We start from the raw sequence: 12,546 nt of genomic DNA, 5'->3' as shown, positions 1-12,546 counted from the left end.
ATTCAAACCGACATGTCAGATCATAACAGCGTCAGAAAGCTCTCATTCAACTTCAGAATATAGTTAGGAAGTGGGAGGAGCTCTGTTAGGAGTCCCTGTTTCTGGAAAGGTAAACTCCCATTCATTGTCTCCATAGACAATGTTATATGCCTTGGATGGGCACAAAACTCTCAAAACACAACTATTGATCTTTGAGGAAAAGTTAAAGGCACAAGCTCGTAAACATTAAAATGTGAGGTGAAACGTTACGGCTCCTGATGGGCATTTCTCCAAGAAAAAACTAACAATACAATCTGCATCTTCAATAAAAAACTATTGAGTTGTGTCTTGTTCACAACTGCAACAACGAAGCACTACAACTCTGTTCGCTGCTCACAAAAACCAAGAGGCTCACATATGTTGAAGTATTTTGAGCCTTCCGTCAAACACAAACTGAGAAACAGTTGAAATAATTACACTCAATTAATTCAAAATGGGGGAAAAAATACTCTCATGGAGTTTGAGCTTCTCTTTCAAGCTTTGTTTTTTTAATTCTTCACATGACAACCGCACCGTAACACCATGAATGCCTTCTCACAATTCATCGTGTTCGAGGAGGAGGCTTCAAATGAGGCCTTTCAGAATGGGAATAAACACTCAAGCGGTCAGGCAGCTTCTTTTCAATTACACTGAACCTTTTGCGCTGCAGTATACTTATATATTAAAGAGTATTAATAAAGATATTTCATTCAACGTGCAAATAAATAAAATGTAGGCCGGAGTGAATGAAACTGGGATGGGTATAGATTAAAGCATAAACGTGAGTATATGAGTGTGTGTGTAAAGATGTTTAGTTAGATAGTGGATCAGTGGATCAGAGTTATGTTGTGTGTGTGTGTGTGTGTGTGTGTGTGTGTGTGTGTGTGTGTGTGTGTGTGTGTGTGAGGGGAAAGCAGGGCTTATCCGTTGTCATTTTGTGTTTCTCCCTCAGGATTAGACTTGTGTCTTGTTAATGAAAAACTCATCAGATATCAGAGCAGTCCCCCAAGGAACCAAGCAGGGTTATGAGACACAGGTCAGATTAAGACCCTGCTTAAATACTGTGTGTGTGTGTGTGTGTGTGTGTGTGTGTGTGTGTGTGTGAGAGAGAGCATGTTACATATAGAGGGTGTGAGTGAGCAGCAGAGTAGTATTTAATTTTCCAAGATGTGGGATTATCACTGGCAGAATTTGATCATTCTGCTCTGATCAGGATGTTCAATCAGAGCTTATCCCAAATATTAAACTCTCAGTCTTTTGCCCCCTTTCCCCTCAATCCCTCACACACACACACACACACACACACACACACACACACACACACACACATATTTCCACACGTTCAGACTCTAACTGCCGAGCTTCTCATTGAGTAAAGTGGCCCGCTGAGCCTACTGTCGGGTGGTGTGTGTGTGATTGTTCAGCCACCTGGTCACATCAGGGGATGGGTGAGTAAAAAGGGGGTTGCAGGGGGGGAGGAGTTGTGGGGTTAGGGTCTCTGGTGGGGCGATGCTAGGCTTTAGCGTCTTATGGAGGCAGCTGAGGAGAGTAAATTAAAAAACTGTTTTGTCTAATCCGGAGCACCAAGAACAAGTGGCACACACTCCAAAATCTGATCCCTCGTGTTGGAGGAGCTTAAAGACACACAAACATTCCCTCAAATGATATGCACACATGCACTTACATGCATGCATTCATACACACATGCTGCTAAATACTCCGTGATTGTGTCCCGGGCCAGCCGGACGGAGGGAGGGGGGAGGGGGGAGGCGGGAGGGGTGACGGGAGGTACGATGCTCTGATCTGCACTCTCATTTTCAGCCTGGAGATCTGCACCCGGGACATCTGGGTCACATCATTACTGCAATATTCTGCTTGTTCATTCCCAGCTTTAAAGGGCTTAGAGTGACAGGCCTGCACACACACACACACACACACACACACACACACACACACACACACACACACACACCAGCACACACACACTCCAAAGGACACAGATATAGGCTCGTATATAACATGTAACAATCATTTACAGTGGGAAAAAAAGCGTGTCTGAATATGATTGATGTATTGATATATTCATAAAATAGATTTGTGAATATAAATGACAAAAACAAATTACCAGAGGTGGACTATTGACACGTTTCTCTGCAGCAGGCAGACAGAGCTACAGAAGCTCTCTCTGTCCGGTGCAGTTACACCGCCCTCTAGTGGTGAAAAGCTGGTTTCACAGCAGAGTAGCCGTTCTGGTTGTTCACCGCCAGAGGGCGCTGTTGGACAACACACCTGAGAAGATGGAGGGAGACGGACCAAAGCTGCCAAGAGCTCCTTTTTCTTCATTAAACATATTTAGTATGAACTTTAAAAATAAAAATGAATTATCCAATACAAAAACAAGATAGTTTGGCTGATTATCAAGGGCTGAAATATGTTTATTATTTACACTGACGAAATAATCATCACATATAATACTATATTACATTTGATATTCTATAGTCTATTGCTGTAGAATATTTTACATCTATTCTTATTTTAATATAAAAAGTATTATTAATTTTGTACTTTTTCTGTTTACCTGTACTTATTTATTGTGCTGCAGCTACTCATGTAATGCTGTCTTATCAGCCTTTAGTTGTATCACATACAAATTTACTTTTGTATTGAATGACGCATATACTGTCTAGTAATGCATCATCACAGATCAATACAGATGTGTTGGTTTAGAACCAAGATGCAGTGGGGTGTGAACGTGAGTAGCATTTGAATACACCACAATGCGTGACTATTATTGTAAGTACGGTTGAGTAAATATTTGTACGACACAAAGGTTACCTTAAAAACTCTGCTCCAGGTGAGGCTCGAACTCACAACCTCGGCATCGCTTTGCTGTATACTGTCATATAAGTACCGCGCGCTAACCGATTGCGCCACTGGAGCTTCGGCGGAAGTCGGTCAGGATTCCTAATCCAGATAACTGGGAAAGCTTGTGAAGGACAAAAACATCATGAGTTTTGTTAGACCTTTATTTTATTTTGACTTAATTCGTGACCTGGAACGCGTTAGACATGAAGGAGACCAGTGATAACATTCAGGGACGCAGGTGGTCACACGGAGTCCAGCAACGTGCTGCGTTCAAGTACCTCTCACAAAGCTCCGACTTCCAAGTTCAACATGAGTAAATTATGATTTTGAGTGTTTTGGCATTTTCCTTCGTCGAAAAAACAAACAAACAATTTAATAGTTTGAAGAAAACTAATGATAATGAAACTTATATACCTGACCTATCGTGCTTTGTTATTTATTCACTCTATTTATAAAATATAGTTTAAAAAAATAACCCAAATAGGCTTTTAAGGCATCTTTTTAAAAACTTTTTAGCAACTAAATTATCTGCCATTTAAAATGCCTCAACATCATCATCAACAGCTGCAAAGTATTTTACCAAGGTATAAATAAACAGCAACGTGCGATAATATCAAGACAAATGTGGGGAAAATCTGTGAAAAACAACTGGAAAATACAAGCTTTAGACTCATTTGAGTCATTTGGACTGCCTCTCATGGTTTGGGTTGGTTCCCGTCTAGAAAAGTCCTTATGCTCTCAAATGTGTGGCGACAGTTTGGGGGAGATACTTTCCCATCATAAAGAAACGGTTTTACCACAAAGTCGAGAGGACACTCACTTTCCTTGGGTGTGTGAACTTGACTTGCCTGCACAGATCCCGGATCTCAACCCCGTCCAACATCTTTGAGATGAACTGAACAACATCTGTGCCCGAGCTCACACATCTTCTCTGAATGGGAGTAAACCCCTGCAGACCAAAATCTTCTGAAAAGCAGTATATTAAAGCCCATTTTGGACATACTCAACAATCACATATATATATATATAGTTGTCCACATACTTTTGGCCACTATATAGCCATTACATTACAAACGGATGACATGATGAGCATGTTAAATCTGCTTTTTTCTAATCCCCTGCAGTCCCACATGCATATTAAGACAAATCCAATTAGAACATGTCGTGTTTAATCTAAATAATGTCATTTACGCTCTTTCACCTTCAGGGGAAACCACAGACAGTATAGAAAATATGGTGGAAACTAAAAACACACAGCAGTTGCAACAGTGGACTGTGGTCATGTTTCTAAATGCTGCAAAAGACAAAGCACATACAGCGAAGAACCTCGAGGCAAGCTTCCCGGAACATGATTTGTATCCTGAGAGTACTCCTCATTCCTCCTCACTGGGTCAAATTACCATCATTTGTTGGGGGTATTTTACAACATCATCACACAGGCCACAGTGTGTACCAGGCCTCCCCATCTATCCATCACCCCTCCTCCCTCAAGAGCAACACAGAGAGAGGCAGAGAGACGGAGTAGGTGGCTGGGAGACAGGGCCGCCTGTCGGGATGTAACACCACGAAATGACTCACCGAGAGTGGACATTCTAATCCTGCAATGTTTTTATTATTTATTTTCAGCATATTCATAATTCAACACATGACATACAGGAAACACTAACATAAACATTCTGAATGAAAGAGAAGAAATCATCGGCGGAGGCTCTCACCTCAAAGACATGCGGCGGCGATGCCAGTTTTTAAAAACCCATAATTAAACACACCTGAAGGCAGGATGGGTTCACCAGCAACTTTCTGAGGCAACGCCCTCTGGCAACATGCAGCATCGAGAGAGAGAGAGAGAGAGAGAGAGAGAGAGAGAGAGAGAGAGAGAGAGAGAGAGAGAGAGAGGAGAAACTTGACTGTTGTTATTAAGAAACAATGAAGAAATATACAGCAAACAACTGCTGGCAAAGGTGCTCTTTTCTTTTTTCCTTTTTGCCTCAAAATGTTGCCGGTACATCACTGCCTTGAGCAAAATATGACAGATCCATGCCCTTCTCTGTTGCAAAGGAAGTGCTTTAGTTCCCATGTTAGGGCTAGGTAGGTACAGTCGGCCATAGAAATAGGATGAGTAGATTTACAGTGCTTTAATGAGATATACAATATATTATACACTGGTTCAGGAGGGAGGCGTACGCTGTTTGATGTGAGCTGGCTCTCTATTTCTTTGCCTTGTTATATTTTCAGACCTGCAGATTTCTCATGAATGACTGACAGCTTTTTGGAGTTATTTTGTGAAACAATGTCTCCAGGTCATCATTCCTCAACACCGGCTCCAGCTCATTGATTTAAACCTCAACAAGAGCGTGAAAACCTGCAGGTACAACGCAATTCTATGCAGCTGAAGAAAAAAAAAAAGGCTGCTCGTTCAGTTTATAGTGCATTTTCTTTTTAACGTCAGCGTTGGACATTTGCCTTCTTCTCCAATGTTGAAAGAGTCCCCACAAATGCAATCCCACCCTCTACCCCAAAGTAATCCAGCCCCATGCCCCCACCCAAAATAACTTTATACAAACTGATAAAACTTCACAACAATTCACCATCAACACAAAAGAAAGTCGCACAAAAATCTGTTATGTCCATTCATAAAAACTAAGAACACACGTCAACATCCACTCGTTCTCTCATGTGTTGTTGGCATTATATCACACACACACACACACACACACACACACACACACACACACACACACACACACACACACACACACACACACACACACACACACACACACACACACACACACTATCTCTCTCTGCCACACACTCGCATGCACCCAAATACAGTATTTACACAATCCCAGGATTACAGACAGGCAGCACTTGCAGTCAGGTCAGGTGCATGTTTCTATTGCATCACAGCTGGGGACATCCTTCTGTTGCCAAACAGTTGAGAGACGGCTTGTTTAAGTGTTCTGGATTATAACAGCATTTTAAGGAATCTAATGAAAGAACAGGGGGTGAGAATGTGTTCGTTAGTATGCAGCAGGGGTGTCAGAGGATCCGCGCGCGGTCAGTCGTGGATGACGATGGGTCCTCGCATCCTCAAGCTGGGGTGAGGGTGCGGAGGGGCAAGGACGAGCCCCTGCGGCGGGGCCTGGGTGACCCTGCGCAGGGTGATCTGCTCGCATGGCTGCCGACAAGCGTGCCTCAGCTGGGAGCGGGACAGCAGCCGCCTGGCCCTCCTGGAGGCGTGGAGACGAGACGGGACATAAGTGCAGAAGAAGACACACGGATGCCAAGCTAATGTCAGTGAAAACTCCAGATTGAAAGTGCATTCTTGACCTTGGAAAGAGTAGTTAGTAGTCGTAACAGCAACAGTAGTAGACAAAATAATCTCACCAGGTGACCAAATTACCGGTGCCAGGGTCAGGAATTCATTTTTAATCTCAATTTTTCAGCCCAACATGGACGAGAAGTCTGTAAAAGGCTCAATCTCAATAGAAATTGTGCACTCGGCAACTCCGTCTCCAGGACAGTTACTAAATAGACCTTGTGGTGAGATTGTTTTGCCTATCAAAATTTGTCGGATCCAGGCTAGCAGTTTGGTGGATTTATCTGCGTATTTGGGAAATTTGGATTGTTTACTTTTTCATTGATCGATTTATTTTCTTTAGTCTCTGGAGATGCACTTCATCTTGTCAAAGACAACGGTTTCTAACAGTTTCATTCTTCATGAAATATGTCTTGGAGCTTGATAATAAACAATAAGTTAGTAGCCAATAGCTCAAGATTGCATTTTTTATGTTTCAGCAAGTCCCACTAGCTCAGCCTCATATATTATTTGACTGAATGCATTATTTATGCGGAGCTGACAACAGGTTTGATGCCTGGATTACGGCCTGCAGTAAAAAGGCATAGACATAAAACTTAATGATGCATTTAAGACATAAAATGGGGAAACTAATAAAGAGAGAATATTACAAACTTTTAGTTGGTTGAAATGGTTTAACGCACGGACGAAAAGTTCAGTTAAAAGGCACCAAACGTTGCTTCCAGGCTGCTGAGAAAGTAATTAGAAACAACCAAATTTTTCTCATTTCCTTTATTGAGCATCAGTAGTAGAATTACGAACGCACATCTCTGTTACGAGGAAAGAGAAAAGAGAGAGGTACTTCTCTGCAGGATTTTTAGACTCATATAAAGGAGCTTGCTGTTTTTTTTTGTCATTTCCAGACTGCAGTGGGCTTTGTGCTGTTACAGGAAGGCATGGGGCACACTAATGGAATTCATTTAAATACGAGATACATAACCACAACGTATAGGTGATTCATGTTTTCCTTCAGGCGGTCACTTTCAGATTTAACGCACATCGTTCGTCTTTTCTTCCTCGTTCGCTGCTTTCTCTGCAGCACCACGGATGTTTTTCTTGTCTGGTGAACAGGAAAACACATCCGTTCCCTCCAGATCCCAGCTGTTGATAAAATGAGCACTCGTGAAGACCCTGCACACATTATGTGCCTGTGCATCCAAGTATAGCAAATAGGCCTGAAGTGCATGTGTTGTACCCCTTTGTATGAGACAGTCGTGCATCTGCACACGCGTCTCTCAAGTACAATGAACCTTGGGATTATCACACAGCGGGACATACGTAAGGTCACTTATAGTTAAGGCAGAATGGGAAGCAGAGAAGAAAAGAGCAGATTTTGTTCTGGTGGCACATTATCTAAAGCCAAGCTGCTTGTCTGCTCAGCTGGCCTTTGGGGGGAGGAAAGCAAACATGTAAATCCAACACGCTCAAATTTATCCAGCAGTCTCATTTACATTTCTGTTTCGCCTTTTCTCGTTCTGTTTTCCAAAATGTCCCAGTTTTTTTTCCTGTTATTTCTCATTCCAAATTCAACTTCTCTGTATCTCATTTTAGGCACATTCGTGGAAGAATTACGCAGATTATTTACTTCAGTAAAACTATCAGTACTTCAATGTAAAAATACTCCATTACTAGTAAAAATCCTACTTAACTAATACAGAAGTATCATCATCAAAATATAAGTATCACAAGTACTAATTCTGCTGAAACATGTCTCCTGTCACTGATATACTTGTATTAATATATGATATCACTAGATTATTTATACTGATGCATTGATGGATAATAAACAACAATAACTACAGTTAAGTAGTTGTTTTAAGTGGTTCCCAACATAAGGGTCGGGGGCCTTCAAAGGGTCACAAGATTAATCGTAAGATGATAAATCGGATAGGAAAGAAAAACCTGTTTGAATGAAACTATCTGAGAAGTTTACAACCACTAGTTGTATTTTATGGTCGTATCATATGTTTTTCTTCATCAAAATCAGCAAAGTAACAACGGCTGTTGTTGTTGCTGTAAATACGGGAAAGAACAGACACATTAAAATGTACTTCAGAACAATACTTGAGTAAATGTACTTTGCTTCTTTCCACCAATGATTAGGTGTCAAAATCATTTTCTTCACCTTCCTTTTTAAACACGTTAACTTGATTGTTTTGCACTGTTACACTTTGGTCCAGACTGAAATATCTCAACAACTATTGGAAGGATTGCAATGAGATTATCTCCAAACATTCATGGTTCCCTGAGGATGAATCCTAATGATCTTGTTGATCCTCTGAATTTGCCATCGTCATGCCATTTTTACATTTGTGGTTCAGAATGAAAAGTATTGACTATTAGATGGATTGCCATGAAATTTCTAGATTGTTTTAGTCTCCAGAGGAGTATAGATTGGCACAACATTTTGTAGAGACATTCATGGCTCCCAGAGGATAAATCCTAATAACGTTTTCGTATAGCGCCATCAGTAGGCAGACATTTTTGGTTGCCATAAAATAAGGTACAGGCATTAATTCCCCCCCACAGGATTAAAAACTGATATAAATTATACATTCTTCTCTTATTTTTTTCTGGTTTAGCAGTTTGAATTGTGTGTGACCTATGTAAAGGAAAGTGTTAGTGTCCCTAACTCCCACTGCTTTTCTTTGCTTTGTGAACATTGCGTTCTTCATCACACTGAGAAAGAGTCGGAGATGGGGAGAGAATTAAACTTCCCCCAGTCTTTCATTAGCAGCAGCCGTTCAGAGCAGATCTATTGATGTCTTTTATTAAGAAAAGCATTCATTTTCTCTGTAAGGGGAGCAAATAACAGTGTAATATAATAAAGGGATGATATTCGTCACGACATCCCTCTCACACATAAACACAGTTATGTTGTGAGTGATCCATACGAATGCAGCCATGGTTAATGTGGTAATGATATTTCCACTCAGGGCCCAGCGGTGCCTGGCTCCTCACTGGCCCATCCGCACCAGTTAGCTGCGCTAATTTTAGTCTCTGTGATCTGAAGGCGGCGATGAATGCCGGGCGCCATGGCTCATTTAGACACAGACTTAATGGGAGATCATCTTTCTCTCTCACATAGAGACGTGCAAACATTGACTCATTGTGTGCATGTGTGTATGAGTGTGTGTGAGAGTGTGTGTGTGTCTATGCATGTGCGAGAATAATGAATAGAAACAGATTTTCTATGTGTAAAACATAAAATGCATGTTTTTTCAATTATGTGAACATCCAAATGTGTACAACAAGAATCTGCTGTTTGGGATTTTTGAGACTTTTTTAAAAGTTATTTTAAAAATATTACAGTCTTGAGCAAGTTGCCTCTAAATCCTAAACTCACCCAATCCAAGAGCAGATACTCAGACCTTATATCTACAACGGCTGGCCCAACTGCCATCATAGGCATCTTCATGAATGCCATGGCCCCCTCACTGAATCCTGCGTAATTTATTTTTATTGGCCTAAAAATATTGGAAATCAGACAAGAAAAACAATAGATATATACATAAAATCCCCCACGGTTGCTACATCGCCCAAGTTCCCAGAAAAACAGTGAACATGTTTCCCTCCGATAAAAAAATCTCAATTAGTCGGTCAAAACTGGTGCTTTTATAGTGCTTCATATCTGTGTGAGCTACATTAGTGTTTTGATGAAAATAAACACTAAATACATTTTAATTGATTTTACTCTGCAGGCAGGCTGCCACTCTGTTTCAACTCAATTGGTCTTTGTGAATTGAGGCACACATGCATCGTGTACGTGTTTGTGTGTGCACTACACACAGCTGTCTGAGGTCGACGCACAACAAAAATAACATCTGCCACAGCTCAATCCCTCTAATATGCTGTTGCTGGGCTCTCAGCATCACTTGCTGTCCCCTCACACGCACACACTCAGCCAATCAGAGTTTTGAAAAGTGTCACCTTTGCTTACCTGGTGTCCCGGGTGACAAGGAAGAAGCTGTCATCGGGGGCATCGATCCAGTTGGGGCGTCTCTTGCGGACCATGACGCCACCTCGGGTGTTTCCACTGCTACTGCTGCGGCCGTTATGCTGCAAAAAGGCAATTATATTTATAATTTTATTGCAATAAGCGGTGATGCAGTTGTACAGGATACATTTTTTTAAAGAGTATTAGACACCTACCAGGAGGGGTCCACCTGTTGTACCTGGGTTATCTGCAAAAACAAGAGAAAGATGCAATGTATGCATGAGGAAATCTGTCACTTTTGAAAAGTATTGATTACTTTTCCTAGTTACAAGTGGTGCAACAAATGACTGTTTCAATTTCAATAAAAATAGTGAAGTTACCAATAAAAAACAAAGTGTCAGACTGAAGTTGAATCATCCAAATTATCCAAATGACCCCCATCTGCTGATTCGTTTTCATTAGAATTAGTTGTCATTCTCTCCAACGAGCTAGTTTAGATAAGAAATGGCAGAAAAGGTTATCAGCTCCGGGTGTATATCCACTAATTTGATTTTATCAAGCAAAAGGATGACAAGGACATTGGATATCAACACTGTTTGGTCCCCAAGGTTCACTCACATCATAAGTAACTCAGTTAAAAGCAAGATTTTTTTGGGGGGGGGGGGGGGGTTAACAGATGAAAACAGGTGAATTACTTTTTGCTTCTCGGAAGGATGAAGTTAAGCAATAACACTCTTGTTGTTGAATTAATCGTAATACTTTTGTGTAATTCAGCTAATTATTTTCGAAGAAATGTGTGTCTGTGTGTCTACCTGAGCGTCTGTCCGGCTCAGCCCTGCTGTGGTGATGGTAGCTGCGTTTTCCCAGCATGCCGTGGGGGCCGTGCGGGAGAGAAGAGAGGAGGCGTCGAGGGGGAGGCGTCTGCAGGCCCGGGGTGCGGTGGGAGCGAGGTGCGTGGGGTGCCGGACGAGACTCTGGAAGAAACACAACACTGGAGCTGCATCAACTGGCTCCTATCTGAATGACGTCTACATATATTATTATAATTTGATTGTTATTCAGCACAACCGTGCTGCTAAAACACTGATCGTGTGTGTGTGTGTGTGTGTGTTGATTTACCTAGAAACTGTACAACACTGGTCAGAGTGCTCCTTTGGGGGGCTCTGGTTTTGGGTAGGCGAGTCCCCTGCCCTTCCGACACCCTTAACATGTCTAAACCAAACACACACATACATTTTACAAACCAGCGCAGTGTCTCAGTGACTTATGATCTCCCTCTATCCGCTGAGATACTGTTCAAGAACCATGCAAGTAAAGAAAACAAGCCAGGAGGTTGGTAGAATTGTGTATAAAATCAGTCATGTTGGTGAAAAGCTAATATGTCAGGATGTCAATGAAAATAACCTCTTTTTAATGTTCAAAAAGAATGATGCAATAACTCAGAGGCGTTGACGTGGTGACTTACTTTCAGAGATGGTATGTCCACTTAAAAACAATCTCTAACATGCACACACACACAATAAAACATATTGTAAACACGCACAGTACAATACGGAGGTATTATGACAGCAGGCACTGAAGGTTGAGTCCATGCTGGGGGGGTGGGGGGGGGGGGGGGGGTGTCTTTATGGTTCCTCTGAGTGTGGCGGAGTTGATGGACAGATAACACGGGACACATGAAGCACAAAGACTCGGAAGAGATGCTTTCAGGTGTGACTTTATTGGAGGTCTACTCTCACATTCACACAGTGATGAAAGAAAAGAGCAAAAAAGAGGTCGAAGATGAGATGAGAATATATTGCAACAGTTGTTAGAAAATGAAGGACGAGGAGGGAAGTGGAGGGGGGACAAATGGCTCCGAGTGGCAAATCCTGTCTGCAGGATTTACAAGCGCGAAAGAGGCAACATGATGGATTCACGTGAATATTGCATGATTTGAACACAGGAGAACAGCCGAGCAGATGGTATGACGAGGGGCCATCCAAGAGGACATGTTGATGACTCCTGATCTACAGCAGGAGATGCAGCCAGCAGCAAAGAGGTCAAGAGCAGCTGGTTACAAATGGTACCAAACAAAAATAAATAAAAAATAAGGTCCTTACTTCCTCCTCAACCTCTCTTCTTTCAAGTTTTATCAGTCCAAAACCCGTCTAAAGCTCATTATCAACCCAAACACATTTCATTTTACACACATGATTAACAGCATGAGGAAGGAAATGAGTGCACAAAAAAAGATGGTGATGGCAAACACACTGAAGCCGAGGTTCAGTATTAACAATAAACATTCGTGGCTGCGACAACTCGTTCTGTCATGACAGCACAGTGGGCCCGCCTGTACCAGGAGCGCCGTGCAAAATAGAGCTTC

General features: G+C 41.8%; 1 non-coding gene across 1 annotated transcript; it reads right to left on the bottom strand.

The window, feature by feature from the left end:
* Positions 1 to 2,864: 2,864 nt before the first annotated feature.
* On the bottom strand, positions 2,865 to 2,958 carry trnai-uau (transfer RNA isoleucine (anticodon UAU)). Its single transcript has 2 exons — positions 2,921 to 2,958; positions 2,865 to 2,900 (listed from the first exon to the last, which is right to left on the bottom strand). It is a non-coding gene; the product is annotated as a tRNA-Ile (tRNA).
* Positions 2,959 to 12,546: the final 9,588 nt, after the last annotated feature.

Source organism: Anarhichas minor, unplaced genomic scaffold, assembly GCF_050575085.1.
Source record: "Anarhichas minor isolate MPS153535 unplaced genomic scaffold, ASM5057508v1 ptg000017l, whole genome shotgun sequence".
Classification (NCBI taxonomy): domain Eukaryota; kingdom Metazoa; phylum Chordata; class Actinopteri; order Perciformes; family Anarhichadidae; genus Anarhichas; species Anarhichas minor.
This window is presented reverse-complemented; position numbering and strand designations above follow the sequence as displayed.